This window comes from Drosophila hydei, unplaced genomic scaffold (assembly GCF_003285905.1).
Source record: "Drosophila hydei strain 15085-1641.00,03,60 unplaced genomic scaffold, DhydRS2 tig00000237-arrow-arrow-pilon, whole genome shotgun sequence".
NCBI lineage: Eukaryota > Metazoa > Arthropoda > Insecta > Diptera > Drosophilidae > Drosophila > Drosophila hydei.
Window position 1 is genome coordinate 556,518 of NW_022045691.1, and position 23,565 is coordinate 580,082.

Here is a 23,565-nt window from a genome sequence, read left to right on the forward strand (position 1 = left end):
CACAAGAACTAAGCAGGGCAGCTAGCTGATATAGTCGAGCTGATCTGAACAATTGCAGTAGCTATATCGGATAGCTATATCTATACACAGCTGCAATAGCAAGCAAATATATCGCACACAGTTAATTTTGCTCAATTGAGTTGGTTTTCATTGTTTTGAACTAGTTCGTTTGAACAAATGAACTAGTTCAGTAAAGAGTGAACGAGTTAGTTCTAGTTTTTTAATCAACTTAGCAACAAGAATTATCAAATTGAGCATTAGATTGATTGGAGTCTGTTCAGCATTTGTTCATGAACTAGTTTAGAACTGAAGAACTGACTCCACATATTACAAGTGTACATTAATGAACTGAAAATTAAATATTTATAACTAATGAAGCTGCTGAATAAAAGGATCAATGCAGTTCAAGTTATTTATGGATATGAACTAGTATTATGAACCAGTATATATTAACTGACTCAACTCGAAAATATGCGCACGTTCATGAACTGTAAGCAAAATAGTTCATGAACTGCTGAACTAATATTTCATACAGCCAAAGTTATACGTAGACGTGAACTATTATTATGAACCAGTATATAACTCAGGAACTAATTCACTGACTCAACTCGAAAATATGCACACGTTCCTGAACTGTAATTAGAATAGTTCATAAACTGCTGAACTAATATATCATATACAGCTAAAGTTATTCATAAAAGTGAACCAGTATTAGGAACTAATGAGCTGCCTCAACACGCAATATGTAAACGCTAATGAGTTATTCAGTCAGCATCGCTCATGAACTGCTCAACAAATTGAGCTAGTTCAATGGAACTAGTGAACAATCTATTTTAATCGGAAGACTCCCCACTTTAGGGTATCAGCGACTGCACTTAGCTGTAAATGAATTGTAGGGGAACAGCGTAAATGAATTCTGGCCACAGATTGTCGATCATTTGGGTTGCCGCACGTGCCTAAGCCAGCAGCAGCCGCACCTGTTCCTCAACCTGCACCTGCCTCTAGCGCTGGAACTGCCCCACGAATAAAGTTCAAAGGAAGTGAAATGAAAATGATTCGCAGACGCGAGCCTTAGCGATTAAATTGAAGTCGAGCACACATTATGAGACACTCACGACTATAGAGATACCCTTTAATGTGAAATTAGTAACGTGAGTTCGAAGATGCTTTAGCTCCATCTCTATCTCTATCTCTATCTCTATCTCTATCTCTATCTCTATCTCTATCTCTATCTCTATCTCTATCTCTATCTCTATCTCTATCTCTATCTCTATCTCTATCTCTATCTCTATCTCTATCTCTATCTCTATCTCTATCTCTATCTCTATCTCTATCTCTATCTCTATCTCTATCTCTATCTCTATCTTTATCTCTATCTCTATCTCTATCTCCATCTCTATCTCTATCTCCATCTCTATCTCTAACTCTAACTCTCTGCCTCTCTGTTGCTCTGTCATAGATCCCAGCACATTTCACTTCACTTAATTTGCTTACATACTTCTATTTCAATATTGTATTCTTAAACGTTCATCTAGCTCCGTTGGCCTTTTGCTCATTTTGCTATTAAGAAACGCTTACAAACAACGTCTGAATGGGCATGCTGCACGGCACTAGCGCCACTGGCGTCGGCCCCTTTTGCTGGTAGCTCGGCAAATATTATAGGAAAAATGATTGCGCTCCGTGCACTAAGCCATTGCCAACATAAGCTGCAGCCAACAACAGCAGCAAACTTGGCTGAAAGGCAGCGAAGACAACAACCAGGACGACCTCCAATTAGAAATGGTTTTGCTATTTGGTCGCGTGCATATGCTTTCCTCTTCCTCACTCACTCTCCCTCTCTCGCTCTCACACCCACTGTGTGTGCGCGTGTGTGTGCTTATGCTTGTGTGAAATTTAGCGCGCAATACTGCCACACACACACACGGCCAAGCTCCGATTTATGCCCCGCAGGCAGCAAGGAGCAGCAGCAAGGAGCAGCAACAGCCAGCAACAGTTTCACCTTTACGCCATATTTATGTTTGACACCGCAACACACACACACACACGCACACCTTCTCGTGCTCACTCTCAATCTCTCTACCTGTCTCGCTCTATTCCCCCCTCTCTCTGTCTCTCTCCCGCTCTCTGCTTGCGATTCAGTCGCAACCTTTGCTCATGGTGACGTTGCTTTTGACCTAGTAAAATGCAACAGCTTTAAAGTCAAAGTGCGATGTTTGTTGCACTTGCTTCTTGTTGTAATTGTTGTTACTGTTATTATTATTAGTATTAGTATTGTTGTTGTTGTTGTTGCTGCTGTGGAATCGTCAACAAATGCCATACACATACTCGCAATAACTTGCACACACACGCACATAGGAAAAGTGTGCCAATAGCACTGACAACTCGCATCTATATCTAGGCAATGATCAACTAAGAACTACCCTGTACGCAACAAAGATTCCGTCTCCCTTAGCCTAGCTTAGCTAGCTTCAAACTTGTTTCTATTACACAACTTCAATGACAGCTGCAGCAATTAAGGCATTGCTAGCTAAAGAGTGACCCACTAAGAGATACCCTGTAAGCAGCTGCTATACTATACTCTTCTTACTTTAAACTCTGTCTCCATAATCCAGTTTAATTGGCATTTTCAACACTTGAGGCATACCACTAAGAGATACCCTAGGAACAGCCATAGCACTTCCAATTCTGTAGCCTGCTTTTCTGCCCACTTGTCAAAGGAAGTTTGCAAAGAAATGAACAGCCAAGAGATACCCTGTAAGCATACAAAGCCAACAACAATATATACATATCAAACTTGACTTAGTTAGAGAGTGAACAACTAGAGGATACCCCAAACAGACACTTCCAAGTCCTATGTGAATCCTGAAGACACTTTCCAGGCTTAAAGCATAACTTACCTATGTGTGTAGCTGGCAAAGAGTCTAGAAATCGATCAAGCGCCGTCAGTCTATAAGAGCTAGGGTATTTAAATCTTACACCAAGGCTCAGCCATGCCAAGTTTCTTCCTGCTAGTCGAGCACTCCCCACTGAAGTACTTTCACATATAGCCCAACTCTTTTGCGTCTATAGCTTGTTTGCGTTAAGAACGTGGCACTTGCAACGACTGTGCCACTGTGCAACAATGCAATGTGTTTGACGATGAAGTCAATTTGACAGCAAACGCAGCGCCCAACTGGGCAGCTCGACCACAACTTAGCAGCGCCGCCTGAGCGCCAGCTGAGCACCACCTGGGCAGCACCTGGGCACCACTAACTAACTATTTAAGCACCGACTGTTGCCAGAAGCACATGCAAATTTTAAAAATGCATTACATTAGAGTGTTATACAAAGGATATAATATGCCAGGCCTGGGTCTAGGGTTCTTAAGAGACAACACACACACACACACACACACACACACACACACACACACCCACACACATCCATGCACATCTGTATGTATATATGTGAAAGCGAAAGCATTTTGGCATGGAAATGAAAGTGCTGGGCCACACGTTTTGGCTTTTATTGTTGTTGCCGGTGATTCAGTGAGGCTACTAAAGAGAAGGCCAGCAGAGTCTGCCAGTTGAATAATGCATGGATTAGTGACCCACCGACATCAACAACTGCTGTGTGTGTGTGCGTATATGACAATATGCAATGAACTATCAACCCACAAAAAGTTCTAAAACGTATAGAGAACAAAGTCAGATGGCATTACTAATCTGTGTACGTTGTTCATTCCAGTCAATTGCGCCTTAAGGCTGATTAGAAATAAATTAAGGCAATTATCTACTATGCAGGCTATATATATAGGCGATATATATTTCGGACAACTTTTGTAGAACAATTCGAGTAACACTTGGATTATAATTATTTTGTGATCTTCTCTTCATCTTCATCTTCATCTTCATCTTCATCTTCATCTTCATCTTCATCTTCATCTTCATCTTCATCTTCATCTTCATCTTCATCTTCATCTTCATCTTCATCTTCATCTTCATCTTCATCTTCATCTTCATCTTCATCTTCATCTTCATCTTCATCTTCATCTTCATCTTCATCTTCATCTTCATCTTCATCTTCATCTTCATCTTCATCTTCATCTTCATCTTCATCTTCATCTTCATCTTCATCTTCATCTTCATCTTCATCTTCATCTTCATCTTCATCTTCATCTTCATCTTCATCTTCATCTTCATCTTCATCTTCATCTTCATCTTCATCTTCATCTTCATCTTCATCTTCATCTTCATCTTCATCTTCATCTTCATCTTCATCTTCATCTTCATCTTCATCTTCATCTTCATCTTCATCTTCATCTTCATCTTCATCTTCATCTTCATCTTCATCTTCATCTTCATCTTCATCTTCATCTTCATCTTCATCTTCATCTTCATCTTCATCTTCATCTTCATCTTCATCTTCATCTTCATCTTCATCTTCATCTTCATCTTCATCTTCATCTTCATCTTCATCTTCATCTTCATCTTCATCTTCATCTTCATCTTCATCTTCATCTTCATCTTCATCTTCATCTTCATCTTCATCTTCATCTTCATCTTCATCATCTTCATCTTCATCTTCATCTTCATCTTCATCTTCATCTTCATCTTCATCTTCATCTTTATCTTCATCTTCATCTTCATCTTCATCTTCATCTTCATCTTCATCTTCATCTTCATCTTCATCTTCATCTTCATCTTCATCATCTTCGTCTTCCTCCTCCTCTTCTAAACTGTTTCATTCCCAAGTGTTTCAATTCAATATATAAATTTGACCAAAAATAGACTTGAAAGAAGTCAGCAAAGCAAAATCAGAGTCAGGGGCCCATGGCAAGGAGTGGAATGATAGCAGTTGGTAAATAATAATAAAATTGACTGAATTATTATTATTATTAAGTGCTTTATGCTATTTACACTGCGAAAGTTGAAAGTTGGCAAAGTTTTAATTAAGATTTCGTGTCTTCGCGTGCTTCAATTGATGAATTTTTGGAAATTCAAACGAAAGCGAAATCAATTGAAGCCTCTGAGCCATGGCCAAAAAGGACAGGGCCAATTAAGTTCGGCACAAAAGGAATGCAGGCAGCAGCGGCAACAGCAACAACAGCAAAATCCAAAAAGGGATATTCAAGGAGCCATAAAATGGGGTCTCACAACTGTGCAAATGCCGAACGGCAGAAGCAGCAAATGTGCATTAGATTTCAAAACTGAAGGTGGACGGGGGCGGGGGCGAGAGGCGAGAGGAGAGAGGCGTGGCTTCTAGAGAAATTGCATTGCGCTTTGGCATTGTCTTATTTTGTGCACTGCACTGATTTGGTTTATCGGTGAAAATGAATTGAAAAAGTGGGCGAGCCCAGCTGCCTTCAAGTCTAACACACACACACAGCAGCACACACACACACACACACACACATACACCAACAACAGACACAGCTAACCAAACAAAGGTCCAGGCAAAGCGAGTCCAATTTTTGGGCATTTTTTGCATTGTCTTCCTCACTCTCACTCTGCTGATGCTGACTTATTGATTATAAGACAACAGACAGTCCTGCCTCAACTCCCACACACACACCCACACACCAACACACACAGTTTTACATTGTTAACCCTTTTGTTGCATTGCTGCTGTTGTCTCTCGACTGAGGCTTACTATTCACAATCAGAAGCATGCAAAAAGCGGTAATTGAAATGTCGTGTGGCATGCGGCATGCGGCATGCGGCATGTGGTATGCGGCGTGCGGCATGTGGCATGCGGCATATCGCCTTTAAGTACCCGCAACAAAGTATTTGTCAATCGAAGTTAACAACAACAAATGCTTTGCAGCTATAAATTTCAATTCAAAACTCAAACAGAGCGAAAACAAAGGCGGCATAATAGAGAGAAACAGAGAGAGGGGGAGAGGCAGAAAGAGAGAGCACATATATTAAATATAATACTGAAAGTCACAATCAAGTTGAAATATATCAAAATACCCTGTAAAAAATGCGTATCTGACCATATATAAGTTGATCAGCTATTTTCGATAACAACTATTATCGATAACATACAGCAATCGAAATAACAACTAATATATGCCAAGTCATCTAGCCAACACATTAAAGCGGAGATTGTAAGGAGTGAAGAAAAAAGTCTTGAAGAAAACACAGCAAGAAGAAAATTCAACAATAATTCTCATATGGTCACCCTAAAAACAGCTAAAATTCAGTTTTTGGTAGCTCAAACTTATATTTCTGTAATTTTTATTAATATCATGTCTACAAGTTTGTAAATTTGAGAGTTCCATGTTCCAATTCCAAGTGTTCCTTTGCCATTTCATTAGCTCTACCATTGAAATGCAGCTAAAAACTCTCGAATAAGTCTGTTTGCCTATTCGAGCAGTGAAACACCTCACCCCAAGCACTTGAGAGCTTCAACTTTAAACCATTTTACAGAGCATTAAGTCAAACGTCAACAAAATGAAGTCAGGCAAAATGCAAAACGTGACTTTAGCAACAACCGTCGACTGAGCGGGACTTTAAAGCTGTTTGACCCACAGATTGACTGACTGACAGACTGATTGACTGATTGACTGCTTGGCATTTGGTAAATTTGTTTATACCGGCGACAAAAGTCAACAAAACAAAGTTCTTTAAATATAAATAAGCGCCTCGCCGCCATTGAAGGCAGCCAAAAGGAGCTGTAAATGTTATCTGATTTCATCAATATATATATATATATATATATATATATATATATATACGGCTGCGCCCCAGTCAGTCCTTTATTTGCATATTTGGTTAATTGAAATTGGTTTTTGTGGGGTAAGCAGAAGAAAAATGAGCTGCTCAGCTCCTACGGTGGAGCGAAACGGTGGAATGAAACAGATAAATCAAAAATTAAGAGTTGTCTTATTATTTGCTGAAGCACATTTGCCCCTTTTTTATATGATGAAACACTAGAGACAAATGGAACAGTGGAATGAAACAAACAACAGAGCACACATTTCGCCTGCAGCCTGCTAATACTTGGCCAGGCATATATTTACATATACAACCATATGAAAAAGCAGTAAAGCACAGCGGAACAGTGGAATGAAACACGCAAGTGATTTGTGACTACAGAAAGTACAATAACCTTGCGATTGTGTCCATATTTGCATGTCCGACTATTAAAATATGTCATATACTCTGCACGATGGCGGAACAGTAGAATGAAACAGACAGGTCAAAGGACAGTCACCCTGCGGTTGCTGACCTACTCTGCCAGATTTGCATATTTGCATATTTGGCTAAATGGAAACAGCAAAGAAATCGAACGCCGCCGCCTTGCAGCACAGCGGAACGGTGGAAAGAAACAGACAGCTGATTGCGACGGCAGAAAGTACAGTCATCTACCTAGCGGTTGCACTCATAAAAATCAATTTCAATTTGGAAAATAACGAACATTATTGTGCAGCTCATGAAATGGAAGCAGGCGGCACGGGGCGAGTCGAGGCCAGAGCAGAGGAGTGTAGGGACGTGGAAGTGGTTCAAGGGGAGGGCGGGGGCATGGCCTTTGAGGTTTACAACTTGGAACGAAGCGAAAAGAGACTGCCAGAACAACTTGCAACATTACCACAAAAGCCGACCCCAAATGTTGTTGTTGTTGTTGTTGTTGTTGTTGCTACTTGTTGTGCATAGTCAACTGAGTCGCCTGGGCAGAAGGCCTGACCTGCTTACTACTTGGGAGAGCTCAGCTCTAGAGTGCTAGCCGTGGCAGGTTCCACGGAGGAAGTTGGAGGCAGTTGCACGGGACAATGTGGCAAAGAGTTAGTGTTTGACTATTTTGTGTTTGCGTGCAACATGCACAAACTCTGTGACTGGCTGGCGCTGCATTTGGCTGTGTTGCTTGTGACGTCAATGCATGCACGCACGCACGCACCAAATGGTTGACAACAGCGCCACAGACACACACAAGCAGACAGACGGACACACGGCGTTAGGGGCTAAGAGGCGTGGCAACAAACTATAGCACAACTTTAGGGCAATGCAATGACAAATGATTAATCGCAAGCCAAAACAAAAAACGAAAAGAAAAAGCAAACAACATCGCAACAGCGACCGATGAGCGACTAGACAATACCCTGGCATCAGATTTTAGCCCAGACAACAACATGAATATCTCGGCTAAAAGGTGTTCACAAAAGTGCGACTAGAAATTAGGTAATTCTGATCGACTTTGAGCTAGAGCCTTGGAGTTATGTTCGCAAAATAAAACAACTTGTGGAAATCGATAATTATCGATATTAATATGTTAAAAACAAGTAAATCTAAGGATTATGTATATATATACAAACATATACATATATATATATATATATATCATCGCCTACATTACCCAATTACAATGTGTCTAGGATATCAAAACAAATGCGAAAACAAAAGTTGCAAGTGGAAGCAAACGCGACTAGTGGGAACATTACATTGCCAACAAACGAACACTTGAATAACGCGTGAAGGAACTACAAATACAAATTAAACTATCTATGATCGAAATATATCAAAAATAAAATTTAATTAAAGCTAGAAAAGCCAATGAAAGCTAATAAGCCTGATGACGCTCTGACCATGTTTGACTATGATGAGACTAATGATCTGATGAGACAGATGAGCTTTGACGACACTGTGACCACTGTTGAGCCCCGATGAAATCTGATGATCCCTGATGAGCCTGATTAATATCTAAATTCAGTTGCAGACGATAAGGCTAATAAAGCCAATAAAGCTGATGAAGCTAAGAAGGCCCTGATGAGAACTGCTGAGCCCTGACGATACTCTGACATCTGATGAGACTGCTGAATCTCATGAGGCTGATAAAGCTAATGATTCTGATAACACTCATGTGCCTGGGTTTGGCAAAAGCTGATGATTCTAAAGATTGATAAACGCGATGATGGCCAATGAAACTGATGAAACTCATGAAGCTGTCAGCTCGAAGAGGCTGTTAAGACGCACAGAATAAAAACATCTCGACTTAGATAGTGAATAAGACGAAAACATGACTTGTCAAAGTTTTGGATAAAACTAAAATCATTCTACAATAGCTCAAGGCTGCTGTCTAGAAAAGAAAGTGAATTTGTTTTGCAATTATCTTAGCTAAACTGAAAAATATCTATAGAGCCATAATAGTCAAGCACATAAGGAGATTTTCTTGGCCTAGGTCAAAGCATATCACATCATAATCGTATCTTTTAGGTAGCTGTAAGAGTTGCTCTAGCAGTGAAAATTGGCTTGAAAATTTGTTAACCAACATACGCGAAAATGAATGTAAAATTTAGAGAACAAAACAATAATAATTCGCTTGAGGTTTAAAGAAAACGAATGCTCGTAATTAATTAAGTTCATTTGAGGCTTAGAGGAGAAACGCAATTACGTTATCTCCGCGCTCGCTGACATCTGGGGTAGGGCTTTGCTCGACTAATGCGCCTTGATACACCCATTGATCAATGCGTTATCGTTGGGGCCTTAACTGTTTTGAATATACAGCCCCATGGGTCATGGGTGGCCTTCCTCACTGCATACGTCAGAGGCTAAAGCTGACAGTGAGAGATGAGACGCAATAATGAATAATGAACAATGAATAATGTAAATACGTAAAAATATGTATGCTTCGAGCACATTTCAATTCATCACTGCACATGGATAATACCTTAAGAGCCTTCGACAAGCTAATTCTGAATAGATGTCTGCACGATTTCCATTCGCCACGCCCACAGACCAAGCGAACCTAAGTCCCCTCGCAATAGCTGAGATCAACAGTTATGGAGCTATTAGTCTCCAGTATGACTCGAATTCCCAGCCTCAAAACAGGAAACTGCGAACGCTTGCAATAACAATGAGGATCATTAGAGATGTCACATATAACGATTATTTATCGATATGTTAAGAGGAATTTGCACTATCGATAGCATAGAGTTAACAGAGATGAAGATGAATGAGATGGATGCTGTCAACAAAAGTTCAATAAATAACTAGAAACAGGATAATGTAAACTGAACTAATGACCGCATGTTAGCTCAATAGCATTACCTTGACCTTGAGCATTCTTAGAGATGTATCATTAAGCGATATCGATAGTTGAGGCATAGTTCTGACACGATAATATTAGCTTCGTTATATGATCGAATTAATTGCATCGACTTCACTCAGCAGGTATACGAGGTATGTTCAAATAGTTGTTGTGCCGCAAAAGAAGCTAAATTTGGACTCGAAAAGCTCTCAACTGTTTGACATTTTCCCCATTTGATTTTTGATTTGATCTACTTTTTTCACATATTTCTTTTGTCAGCTTTAAGATGTGATCAACTTGTTATTTTTACTTAAAAAGAAATGAAATTTAATTTACCTTTTTTCCAATACAAAATCTCAATTGTTTCTCCAGCTCATGTTGCAAGCTGCAAAAAAAGGTAAAAAAATATATATAGTTAAAATATATATGGAAATCTATTTTTATAATCGGATATCGAAAGCTGCTGCAGCAGCAGAAATTACAGTTATTTGCTTAAACAAAGCGTTAACAGCTCTATTATCGCGCCCCAATTGCGACCAATACTTTTCAGCTGTAACAAAGATAATTGCATGAATATATATATATATATAAATGTATATATATATATATATATTATTCTATGTATATATATATCTGTTCAACATTTCAATGCTGGCCCCCGCACTAAAAGATAAAAAAACGTAAATAAAACAAAAATATCTCAAAACAAGATGCAGCAGTCGAGCATATTTGACTGCCCAATACTCGTTCGAGTAAAAAAATGTGCAAGGAAATTCAAGTTTTCACAGAGTTGATCCAGTGTGAGTCAGCTATAAAGCTGCGATCTTTTCTTAAGAGGTCTTCAAACAGTTGACCCTGTAGAGGTTCCCAGAAAGCTGGAACTTAGTAGATATATAAAATATACCAGGTCTCACTGCCAGTGCCAAAACAGTAGTACAGCAGTAATACCCAATTAGACATGCTCACAAATACCATCTTAACAATAGATCAAAAGAGTCGCTACATAAAATTGTATATAGTATATATATAGTTTATATATATGCCAACTTTTTCAACTTGAAGCGAATATGCTCTCCTTGATCACTTGCCGAGCGAGTAACCGAAACGTAAAGCCGGCGCCGTAATTAAAAATTGTTATCAATTTCAATGGCTAATTGTTGTGTATGCGTAGCTGCATGTGTATTTGCACCTGTGGGTGTGTGTGCGTGTGTGTGTTTGAATAAAGTTGTATGAGTTCAGCGACTGGTCAACTCTGTGTGTACCGATGCACAGATTACAGAGCGAGCTGCCCGGCTACAAAGGCCCAAATGCTAATACAAAGAAGAGACAAGAGGCAGCAGGCACTGGCACAGACACAGGTGAGGGCACAGGTACAAGTACAGTGGATACACTTGAAACAAAACTGCGTAACAATAGTTTCAAAAAAAACAAAAATAAACAAATTAAATAAGAGCTAAACAAATTAAAATCGAATTTTATTTACACTGAAACATGTTGCTCGACAAGTGGATACCCTGTAAGATGTGTGGCGTGGCATGTTAGACTAAAATATGATGTCAAAAATATAATTTTAGAGCATGGCAACAAGTGTCTTAAGACACGCTTTGCTTAAAACTTCTATCGATATTTATCGATTTTGACAAAATATTGGCAGTTATCAAATGAGTTAGTCAAATGTTGTAAAATATATGAAAACAAGCTTGAAAATTTGATTTGGGGTGAGCTAATGCTTTAAACTGCATGTTTAGCGCTTAATCGATATTTATCGATATTAGAGAGATCATAGCTTAAAATTGATTTGTTTTCAAAACTGTCGCCAAAGGCATACAAAAACCAATATACCCTCCAGCTAGCTAAGTTGCACAGCTTAACGAAATGTTTGGAAAATATAATCAAAATTTGCTACGCATAAGCCATGTGAACACATGTTTGACTAACAATACAGCACAGCTAGTTGACGTGCAGGTGACTGTGTGTGTGTGTGTGTGTCTGTATGTATGTGTGTGTGAATGCATATTAAATTTTTGTTGACTGCTGCCAACTGTTATACTGTTAGCAAAGTGTGTCAGCCCGTGAAGGAAGCTGAGGCAAGGACCCAAATGATTGTCTCTGCTTTATTAAAAATAAATAAGGAGCTGCACACACACACACGTACATATGTTGGTCTTAAACTCAAGTTGAATCTCTTCCAACGGCTATTTCCGGCATGCTGCTCGGCTAGCAACATAATAAGAGAGTATATTGGTTGTTGTTATTGTATCTGTTCATCCATTGAAGCTAGAGATATTCAATTATCAATATATACTTTTTGAGTATTATGGATCTCCCTCAGAAAAAACGACCGAATTCGATCTCAAGGCATTTTAGCCAAATATTTCTGTTCTGTTTCTGCGCAGCTGAAACGAACCTTCAAATAACAATCAGTTTTGAGTTTTGATTTTACCATTGAAAACTTGACTTGAGTAAAATTACTTAATAGTTGTGTAAATGTGTTTAAAAGTTGTTAAGTTAGTTATGCGTGTTACGCTTGCAGCATAACTTTCTTAATCAATTTATCGGACAGATTAAGTTATCTCTTGCCCAACCAGCTGACACTTGCGCCTATTAAGACGCAGCATCTACACATATGACAGTCTCTTAATAAATGTGTGTATATTAAGTGAGGGCTGACAATGACAATGACAATGACAATGACAATGACAATGACAATGACAATGACAATGACAATGACAATGACAATGACAATGACAATGACAATGACAATGACAATGACAATGACAATGACAATGACAATGACAATGACAATGACAATGACAATGACAATGACAATGACAATGACAATGACAATGACAATGACAATGACAATGACAATGACAATGACAATGACAATGACAATGACAATGACAATGACAATGACAATGACAATGACAATGGCAAAGACAATGGCAAGACAATGACAATGACAATGACAATGACAATGACAATGACAATGACAATGACAATGACAATGACAATGACAATGACAATGACAATGACAATGACAATGACAATGACAATGACAATGACAATGACAATGACAATGACAATGACAATGACAATGACAATGACAATGACAATGACAATGACAATGACAATGACAATGACAATGACAATGACAATGACAATGACAATGACAATGACAATGACAATGACAATGACAATGACAATGACAATGACAATGACAATGACAATGACAATGACAATGACAATGACAATGACAATGACAATGACAATGACATGACAATGACAATGACAATGACAATGACAATGACAATGACAATGACAATGACAATGACAATGACAATGACAATGACAATGACAATGACAATGACAATGACAATGACAATGACAATGACAATGACAATGACAATGACAATGACAATGACAATGACAATGACAATGACAATGACAATGACAATGACAATGACAATGACAATGACAATGACAATGACAATGACAATAATTTGATGTGTGTCAACAATTTTTTCTATTGTCTCCAACAATGTTTGTATACTAAATGAGGTTCCTTGAGTTGAAGTTGACTTCTCTGCGAATTCCCTGCGCATGCGAATGCGAATAATGCCAAGGCAAAGAGAGCTGCAAGTATTGCTCTACAAAGTGATTGACTGAAAGCCCAGTTTAAATTCCAATTTCAGTTTCTTTCAGCCCGAAATCAAATCGATTCGTATCCAATTCAAAAACCAAATCTTATCTCATTCATATGCGATTCATGTCGCGTCTTCACATTTTTCGCTTGGTTGTCTTTGGCATTTTTGATTTGAGCCGAAATAGTTGGATGTTAAAGGTGTTAAATGTCGACCACAATGAAATCGTATTTGAATAATCACATTTTTGGTTCAGGTTTACAGTGACTCCATTTGTAGGCCAAAAAATGCAGAGCTTCGAAGGAGCTAAAGGCAGAAATTGTTAATTGTTAAATTCGCAAACCTCTCATTGAACGTTCAGCTTATATATATATATAGAGTTGAAGTAGCAAACCTAATTTAAATAGTACTAGAAGTGGGTCTGGCGCTCTGGGCATGTGGCAAGTAAACGAAATCGTGCCGCATTTCGTGATAGTTGAATAATTGAAACCACACGCATTTTCTTTTGACAGTTCATCGAAGCGTTACTATAATCATTTTTGCACACACACATACAAACACACACACACACACATACACACACATACACACACACACATTGCCACACACCTTTACGTTGAGCTTTACCAGTTTTTCAGTTGAAGTTGCACTTTGGACTTTTGTCAGCTTTTCCAATTCTTAGTTAGCATTGCAAGTTGCTTGCCTTCTTTTCCTTTCGAAATCTTCCTTAATTTCTCCCCCATCTTCATCTCAACCTTCCTCACTCTATTTGTCGCTGTTCTTTTATTGCTGCTTCTTTTCCCATCTCTGCCTGCTCTCACCACCCCTCGTTTCCTTTCTCTTCCACCTGCCTCTCCCCCTGCCTTGCCTTCGTACACCTTATTCTCCTCTCTATTTCCCGCGCCCTTTTTCGCTCACATCTCTTTTTGCACCTCCCCCTCTTCCCCTCCCTCTCTAACTCCTTATTCTAATTCTTCCTCCCTCCCTCCCCACCGTTTCTTCCACTCCCACCTGCCCTCTGTCCATCTCTCACTCTCTCTCTCCCTACCTCTTATCTGTCTTTTCATCTCTCTATCTATCAGTCCATGAAAATATTTCCCAAATCGCATTTCCCATTTGCCTAGAACTCAATCAGCGTACGATACGATCAATTAACAGCAATTCTTTCGATATCTACGGCTTTTGCTCTGACCCAAAGCATAAATCGGCTCTCTTAGTTACCTAGCAAATAGGTAATACAATCATTCTTCATTTCACTCTCGCGCTGCGACGACTCTATGGAGCTCTTATCAGTCGCTAATGTTTTTGTTGTTTGCATTACGTAGCATTGATAGGGCGCATTTGTCCTATAAAACGAGCCAAGAATTCGGCCGTAATCAAAAGTCAAACTCCAACCGCCTGTATCTCCCCCTCTGCCCTCTGCCACGCCCACAGCACAAGTCCAGGTGGACCCCACACCACCCGCGCCGCTCACTTAAACAAGTTCCGAATCTAGGAAACGCTGCGGTAACTGAACTTTTCATTCAATTTACTCGATGTATATATACATAGGGGGTATGCTCATACTTTCGATAATTACGTTGCCCAAGCACTTGACCATATAATCGGCGCATAATGAAAATGCGTTGCTTGCATCTTATCATTTCTTTTGCGTTTTATTGTTATTTTTCCTTTTTTGTTGTTGATTTTTTGTAAACTTTTTGTTGGGGACACAAAAATAGCAACTCACCAGAGAGCGAGAGCGAGAGAGAGAGAGAGACAGAGACAGAGTGAGAGAGAACCGGTTGTAAAAACTTGGCTGTGGGCAAGGCAGGGAAAATATACATATATAGCTATATACATATATATATATATATATATATTATATATACAATATATATATATATATAAAATTTGAACTATGCGGCAACAGGTCCAACATTGTTGCTGATCTTAACAACAAAAAGTGGTTTGCTCCAGTCCCCAACTTTGGCGCGGGCCTCTCTTTGCCCCGCTTAAGGTCGTCTGTAGAACGGAACCCGGAGCCAACGAATGAGATGCGCAAGAATAATAATAAAACCAGCCGAGCAACGTTCTCAGTATATATCGCTAATGATCATTGGGCAGCAGCATGATCATCATCATGATTGCCGGCAAACATCGATGACGCCGGCACAGGAATGTGCCAAGCCACCCACCTTCTCCCTCTCACCCACTCCCTCTCTCTCTCTCTCTCACACACACACACGCACAGCGAGTCGCACACATCAGGCCAAACAAGTTTCGCTCAGAGTTAGCTGCGATCTACGAGCCGCATCGCATATACTGTCAAGATCGTTCATAAACAGACCAAAGATCGAATCGGATGGTATGGCCTGGTCAGGTATTATGAACGGGGTAGGCGGGGGCAACAGGCGGAAGACAGGTGCAACACATTGCACATGCAACAACTGCCAACTGCCAACTGCCAACTGGCAACTGGCAACTGGCAACTGGCAACTGGCAACAACTGCCAACTGGCTTACAGGTTGTTCGCTTGCTTAGTACATGCTGTGCCAAAAGGTACCGAAGATCAGGTTTCTGTTTAGGGATTATCATGGCATATCACGTGCAGAGTGCAACCAACTATTTGACAACAACAAGTATTAAAAGAGCAACAAATTAGGATGAATCGAACTAGTTAGAACGATATATGCATTAATCGAGCCTAAAGATCTCTGCAGATCAGCCAAGTCAAGCGAAAAGCAATATTATATATACAAGAAATAGAAAATCAGACTTAGATCTAAGCTAGTTCAAGATATAGTTGTATAGGGTCGACTTAAGATCAGCATGAAGGGTAGATATATATAGTAAAATGATATATGTCCTGATATGATAGTTTCTTTGTAGATCCAAAACTAATTACAGAATAAGTTTCAGGAATAGGTAAGATCACTGAGAAGCTGATCAGATTTAGATATTTCACATCACATAAAACATGCTTTAAGATCAAAGAACCAAGCTAAAAGTATTGAATTTTCTTAATATATATACAAGAAGTGAGAGCTCATATCCAGATATATATAGAACAAGCTCAAAACTCATTTGAGCTCAGTATAACATCAAATTTCACTTCTGATAGTTTCAATATAGATCAAGAAGTGAGACCAGAACTACGAAGAATTTGAGTTTAAATTAATAAAGTAGATCAGATTTACAACAATAAGAAAGATCAATACAGATCGAAGCAAATGAAAGTATTAAAAGATCTTGAACTGGTCAAGTCAAGTTGATAACAGGTCAAACACAGATCTAGAATGTATGCCAGATATATATATAAAACAAGTTTGCGTATCAATTAAGATCAATGCGAATAGCTATATATACTATAGATTTATTTATATATAGTTGGAATAAGCTGATTCTGATGATATCAGAAAACATGTTTTGCAGATCCGCCTGTTCTCAAGTCAATATAGATCAATGCAGATTTGAAGATCAGCTAAGATGAATATAACTTTATGTTACTATATTGATTTGAATAACGCCACTAAGATATGGTATGCTAATCCAATCAGATCCGTCGATTTATGAATGTAAACGAATATTGAAATTAAAAATCTTTCGACTTGATTTGCTGCCCGCGCCGTGCGCTTCACTGCTTAAGTGTTATATTGTTTAAACAATTTTTGTAGTTAACAAAACATTTACCAAAAACAACAACCAAATACCAGACCACCAACAATTTGAATACCAGAAAAAAAAACCAAAAACAACAGCAAAAAGCCAAATTCAATACAAACTAAAAACAGAAGATGAAGAAGAAGCAGAAAAATCAGTATACACAAACAATTTATCGTTCTTATTAGTATTAGTAAGTAAAATATCGACAGTTTTCATGTTTGCTTAGAGCTGCCCATTGAAAGTGAGCCAGAGCGAGGGTATATCGATCGTGCGAACAGGTATGCAACAGCCAAACGATAAGCACTTTCCAAATCTGATTCATGAGCAGTTAAAGTTCAAATCAGCTAAGGAATTCCATATCGATAAAGTTATCGATAGTTCACAAAGTTCACATTGACTGCACATATCCTATTTAACTCTCTTTCTTTCACTCTTTATCTCTCTCCCTTTTCTCTCTGCTCTCAATCAGCTCTCTCACTCTCTGTCTTTCTGTGTTTCGCTTGTTTCTTGCTTTTTTCTCTCTACTCTCAGTCAGCTCTCTCTATCTGCCTTTTTTGATTCTAATTCTCATTCTCAGATCTTATTTCTCTCTCCCGCTTTTCCTTTCCCTTTCTCGCTGCCTTGTTATCTCTTATATATGTAAGCACTCTTAATCAGCTCTCTTCCTCTCTATCTCTTCTCTTTCAGTGTTCCTCGCTCACCTCTGCTCTTAGATCAATTCATATCTCTTTACGGGTTGTACTCTAGCTCCCCTCAGTCCCCTCTCTCCATCTATCTATCTCACTAGCACCTCTTCTCTTTTGCCATTCCTCTCTCTCCCCCATTCTATCTTATTGTCTCTCTCACTCTCTCTCAAGCTGTTCACTCCCTCCCACTTTCTCCCCGTCGCTCCCTCTCTCCTACTCCTACTGCTTCGCATAGACTGCCAATTTCGACTGCACATTGCCCACATCATGGGCGCTGATCCACAGATCGAGAATTGTGCAGCTATGTGCGTACTTCTACTACTGTGCAAGATTCTTGTTGAAATTCACTGGCGCTGGGCAAGCAACGAATATGATTCAATTTACCAATTACCTTATCGCGTATAGTACTTCTTATATCGCCGGCTTATATATGAGTACTACAATGCCAATTATCATTTGATAAGCGAACCACTTTTGTTAGTTTCGCGTATGCCAGTTCGATGACAGCAACATATATGAGACAGCGTTCTTTCTTTTCAGGAGCTTTGCTTATATATATGTTATATATAATATAGGTTGTATGACTTCTACATTACAGAGCTAGACAAATTTATATTTAAAGCTTTACTTTATTGAATAACACTTGCTAGTCCCAAATGCTGTTCTAGTTTATTATTTTTAAAGCTAACAAGTTGTGTTTTATATAAGTTCAGGGCATGTGCTAGTCGTGCATACCTTTTCCCATTCCCCAAACAGTAACAGCCTTGACTATTAAAGCGACAAACTTATGTTTATGGGCATTAGGCAATGTGTATAGAGAGACGCAACAATTTAAGCCAGCAGCAAGTGCAACTCAAGAAGTTCGGGTATCGCCGAGTCGTGCACTGGCTACCAGACAGCTCTCTTTCTGGTTGTGCTCTACCAACTGCTACTGAGTCGCTCGATACCCTAATCTTTTTCCGGCTAAAAGAATATAACATATTCAAAATATTACAAGCGCAACTCTTAGTCATTTGTGCTGAGACTCGTTGCAGCCGGCGTTGCTCTCTATAATTGTTTTTAATATCTTAGCTTAATGTCTAGTTAGCAATTTTCCGGTGGAAGCAGAAGAAAAAAATGAGACTTGCTCGTTGCTCGTGCCACTATAATTTATGATTGGAAAAACTATCCGGCATTTCCTTCGATGCATTCGTTGGCTATATTTTTTCCACTTTTTGCATATTCATGAAGCATGGCTATAGATTCCGAGCTTGCTTATAAATGAGAGATACACAGCATACACACACACACACGCACACACACACACACATTGACTGTTGTTTGTAATTTTAATAACACTTAACAAACGCCTTGGACTTGGCATGAAAATTGTTGATAAATTATGTATTTAATAGTTGTTGCTCCTCCCACTTCTTCTTCATCTTCATCTTCGCATCGTTGTTGTTGCTCGACTGGCGCCAAAGACATAATTTTTAATTACTTTTGATCGTCGCGTTCTCAGCATAACTAGAAAAACTCGAATTTTCCAAGCCAACGCGAAAACTTGCAATGGAAAGTTTTTGTATTGATACAAACCCAAAAGGAATTCGCATCCAGAAAATATCAAAATTCTGATGGAAATCAGATGAGAAAAAACCAGCATGTGATAGACTTAAAACTACCCTGTATGAAAGTGAAATGAATACAAATAATTCCATGAAAGTCTTGCAGAAGATCTAGAAAGATAGTGCTGAAGAAAATCGAGCGTGTGATAGACTTGAAGATACCCTGTAAAATAAAAAAATGTTAAATATACTACAAAAGAACTCTATAAGCGAATAGCCTTAAGCACTACTATTTTTATGAACAGAACTCTATATGAGAATACCCTTCATTCTTGGGCGTTATCTTCCAAATCCACACTCCAGTAATGAATGATCAAGCTGGGAGCACAGAAAATACTTATCAGTTCAGTAAAGTAAAGACTCTGTCTCTAATGGCACGCAAAGAGCGTGTGCCAAGCTACCCAGCTAAGCAACTGCTGAACATGAAGGGTATTAATATTCAAATTCATAGTAATAAAAGAAGTGGATTTCTTTTTATTATTTTTCGCACAAGTAAAAAGTCAGGCGATGTCTTTTAATTTTAATCATGATTCAAGGATTTGATTCAATTGCGTGCACAATCAAAATATGGATAAACGACGAGTCGAGTCGAGTCGAGGCGAGTCGCGTCGAGTCAAGCTCAGCCCTTAGCCAGTTGACAGCGGTATGCGTATACGTTATTTTTGCTCTTAGCAGCCAACAGTGCTATGTATGCGTGTGTGTGTCCGTGTGTGAGGTGGGGGTGTGTAGCTGGGGGACATACTCTATTACTCTATCATTATCTAATAGCTGCGCAAAACGAATTCAACTGCGAGTTGTTGAACTGTGCCTTCAACTACAAGCGAAGGCCTCCCGGCTCGGCACTTTATCGCGCGTATCGTGCATAAACTCGTCAAGTCGTCGATTTGTATATATATATATATATATATATACATATATCTACACGTATATATCAAGTCAAGAGAGCTACAACTATACATATATGTATATATATATATAGATATATGTCTGTCTGTTTGTGTGTGCTTAAATCAAGTAAACGTGTCAATCACAAAACGTCTTAGAAGTGTCAACAGCGCAACCAGCGAGAGAATCACACAAGAAACAATAAAACGATAATAATATGTTAGCTTGTAATAATAATAATAATAATACGAATCAGCAACAACAACAGCAACAATCAGCTCGATAAACATCATGGGTAGATAACCACGAAGCGGGAATACCCTTAGAATTGAAATGATATCAAAGGCAAAGAGAACTTCAAGTAGAGAGTAGAGAGTAGAGAGTAGAGAGTAGAGAGTAGAGAGTAGAGAGTAGAGAGTAGAGAGTAGAGAGTAGAGAGTAGAGAGTAGAGAGTAGAGAGTAGAGAGTAGAGAGTAGAGTAGAGTAGAGAGTAGAGAGTAGAGAGTAGAGAGTAGAGAGTAGAGAGAGAGTAGAGATTAGAGAGTAGAGAGTAGAGAGTAGAGAGTAGAGAGTAGAGAGTAGAGAGTAGAGAGTAGAGAGTAGAGAGTAGAGAGTAGAGAGTAGAGAGTAGAGAGTAGAGAGTAGAGAGTAGAGAGTAGAGAGTAGAGAGTAGAGAGTAGAGAGTAGAGAGTAGAGAGTAGAGAGTAGAGAGTAGAGAGTAGAGAGTAGAGAGTAGAGAGTAGAGAGTAGAGAGTAGAGAGTAGAGAGTAGAGAGTAGAGAGTAGAGAGTAGAGAGTAGAGAGTAGAAAGTAGAGAGTAGAGAGTAGAGAGTAGAGAGTAGAGAGTAGAGAGTAGAGAGTAGAGAGTAGAGAGTAGAGAGTAGAGAGTAGAGAGTAGAGAGTAGAGAGTAGAGAGTAGAGAGTAGAGAGTAGAGAGTAGAGAGTAGAGAGTAACAAGTTTTCTGCTCTCAATGAACTACCCTAACACAATTGAAGGGTATTGGCTTTCAGCATGCAGTGTGTGTGTGTATATATATGTTTGCATACTTATTCAGTTATAAGTAAAATAGTCAGTCTATAGCCAGACACTAGTTATGCTATTTACGCGCAAGCGAATCGTAATTGAAGAATTTAATCGTCATATTTACCCAGTGACAGCTGCTGAGTTCAGTTCAGATTGGACGCTACTCTATACACATGTATATTTATATTAGAATACCCATTGAAACTGGTCAATAAGGGCATAATGCGCAAGAGGTAACGGAAGTTCTCTGATCAATATATGTTCTGTACGAGGAGCATGAACTGAATCGATTTAACCAAATCCGATTGCCTCTTTGTCCGACTGCCAGTTCGTCCGTCCGACTGTCAAAGGATGAGCTGATTCGATCTAGCCATATCCAATTGCCTGGCCTTTAGTCCATCCGTCTGTCTGTCTAGCAGTTCCTCTGCGTAATCGACTAACTATTCAATTGTTTATCCGTCATTCTATTATTCGTCATTCTATTCGATATTCTATCCGTGATATTGGTCTTCTTTCAATATCTGATTCCATTTTCCTTTAGTTCGATAGAATTCAACTTGATTTCCTTTAAGGCTTAGCTCAAATACTTGAGAAATGTTTGTCATTAAGACCACACGGTTAATAAACATTTTCGTTTCTCAAGTAGTCGAGTCGTGATCTTTTGTATATAAATCTATTTCGACGGAAAATTGCACTAAAATCGTGCAACTAGAACCGAAGTAATTCTAAAAGGTATGAGAAAGTGCCGAGGTGCAGTGGGTAGAAGAAGACTAGACATGACAACATGTGTGTGTGGGTGTGTGCCTAGAATGCTTGCAAGTACAGGGTATCTTCTAGTCAGGCACTATCGCTTAGCATATATTTATCAGGGGCTTCGGGCTGGGTATTTGCGAGTCAGGCACTATTAATTGATTCTTTTTTTTTGGAAACGTTTCGCTTTGGGGGCTGCTGAGGAAACGAGTAAAAACAACAATTTGGTGTCTGAGTATACTCACGAATACTTTTGAATACTTAAGGCGCTTGGCACGTGGGTGGCCGGCAAATGCGGAAGCGGCACTTGAGATGCTACACAGCTGACAGATAGCCAGAGGAAGATAGAGAGAGTGAGAGATATTGTATCTGTTAACCTATGGCTCTATATATCTTGTATCTCGCAAGCAAATTCGCAACGCTTTTAATGTTGATTATCATCATCAAGTGGGTGTTTTTTTATTTCTTTCGTTTTTTTTTTTTTTTTGTTCAACATGAATGAAAATATTTAAATGGCAGCGCAAAAGGCGCACCAAATCTCAGCATTCGTATCTGTATCTTTGTATCTGTGTATCTGTATCTTTGTATCTTTGTGTTTGTAGCTGTGTGCGAGCAATCGAATCAAGAGACAAACTGGGTAATTGGTTCATTATATTGTAGAAGCCAACGACATCCGCTCGTTAATGTAAATTACACAATAATTTAATATTATTATTATTATTAGTATTCTTATTTTTTTCTCGTTTTTCGATTTTTTTGCTTTTCTTTGGCTTCATTTCCAATTTGCTGCCTTTGCATAGGCCAGACGTTAATGTCGCCTTCGGCTAACTTTTCTCAGTAATAAAAGAAAATTTAAGCAGTTTCCAACACTGATTTCAGTTAGCATACAGTCAAGTTGCTCCAAATCGTTGCATTGTTCAACACTGTTATTTTAACACTAAGTTAAAGTTTGATATTTATGTTTTCATTTTAAATATTTCCAATGACAAAAGCTTCACCTTATCCAACACTCTTTGCTTCTTAACATTAAGTTCATTTTTATCATGAGCTTAGCAGCAAAAAAAAAGCTCATTAAAGCTAAAGCAGTTAAAATGCTTGCCTTACTTTAAGATAAGCTGAGATACAACTGGGCATATATAATTAACTATATCAGTTATAAATTATAGCTTTGTTTGCCTGCGTACTAAAGCGCGCCGAACTTGGCGAAAACTTTGCATAGTAACAAGCAGGCAGACAGACTGTCTTGGATATGTTGACCAGGCTATAGAGAGAGAGAGAGAGAGAGAGAGAGAGAAAGTGAGATATATGTGGATGTTATAA

The 23,565-nt window shown here is 38.9% G+C and overlaps 1 long non-coding RNA gene across 2 annotated transcripts in view; it reads right to left on the reverse strand.

Moving 5' to 3' along the window:
* LOC111593418 overlaps nt 1-23,565 on the reverse strand; it is a 103,637-nt gene that overhangs the window by 77,874 nt on the left and 2,198 nt on the right. For both annotated transcript variants that reach the window (XR_002751037.2, XR_002751038.2), the window contains exon 2: nt 10,345-10,393. This is a non-coding gene — a long non-coding RNA (uncharacterized LOC111593418). The remainder of the gene's footprint in view (nt 1-10,344; nt 10,394-23,565) is intronic.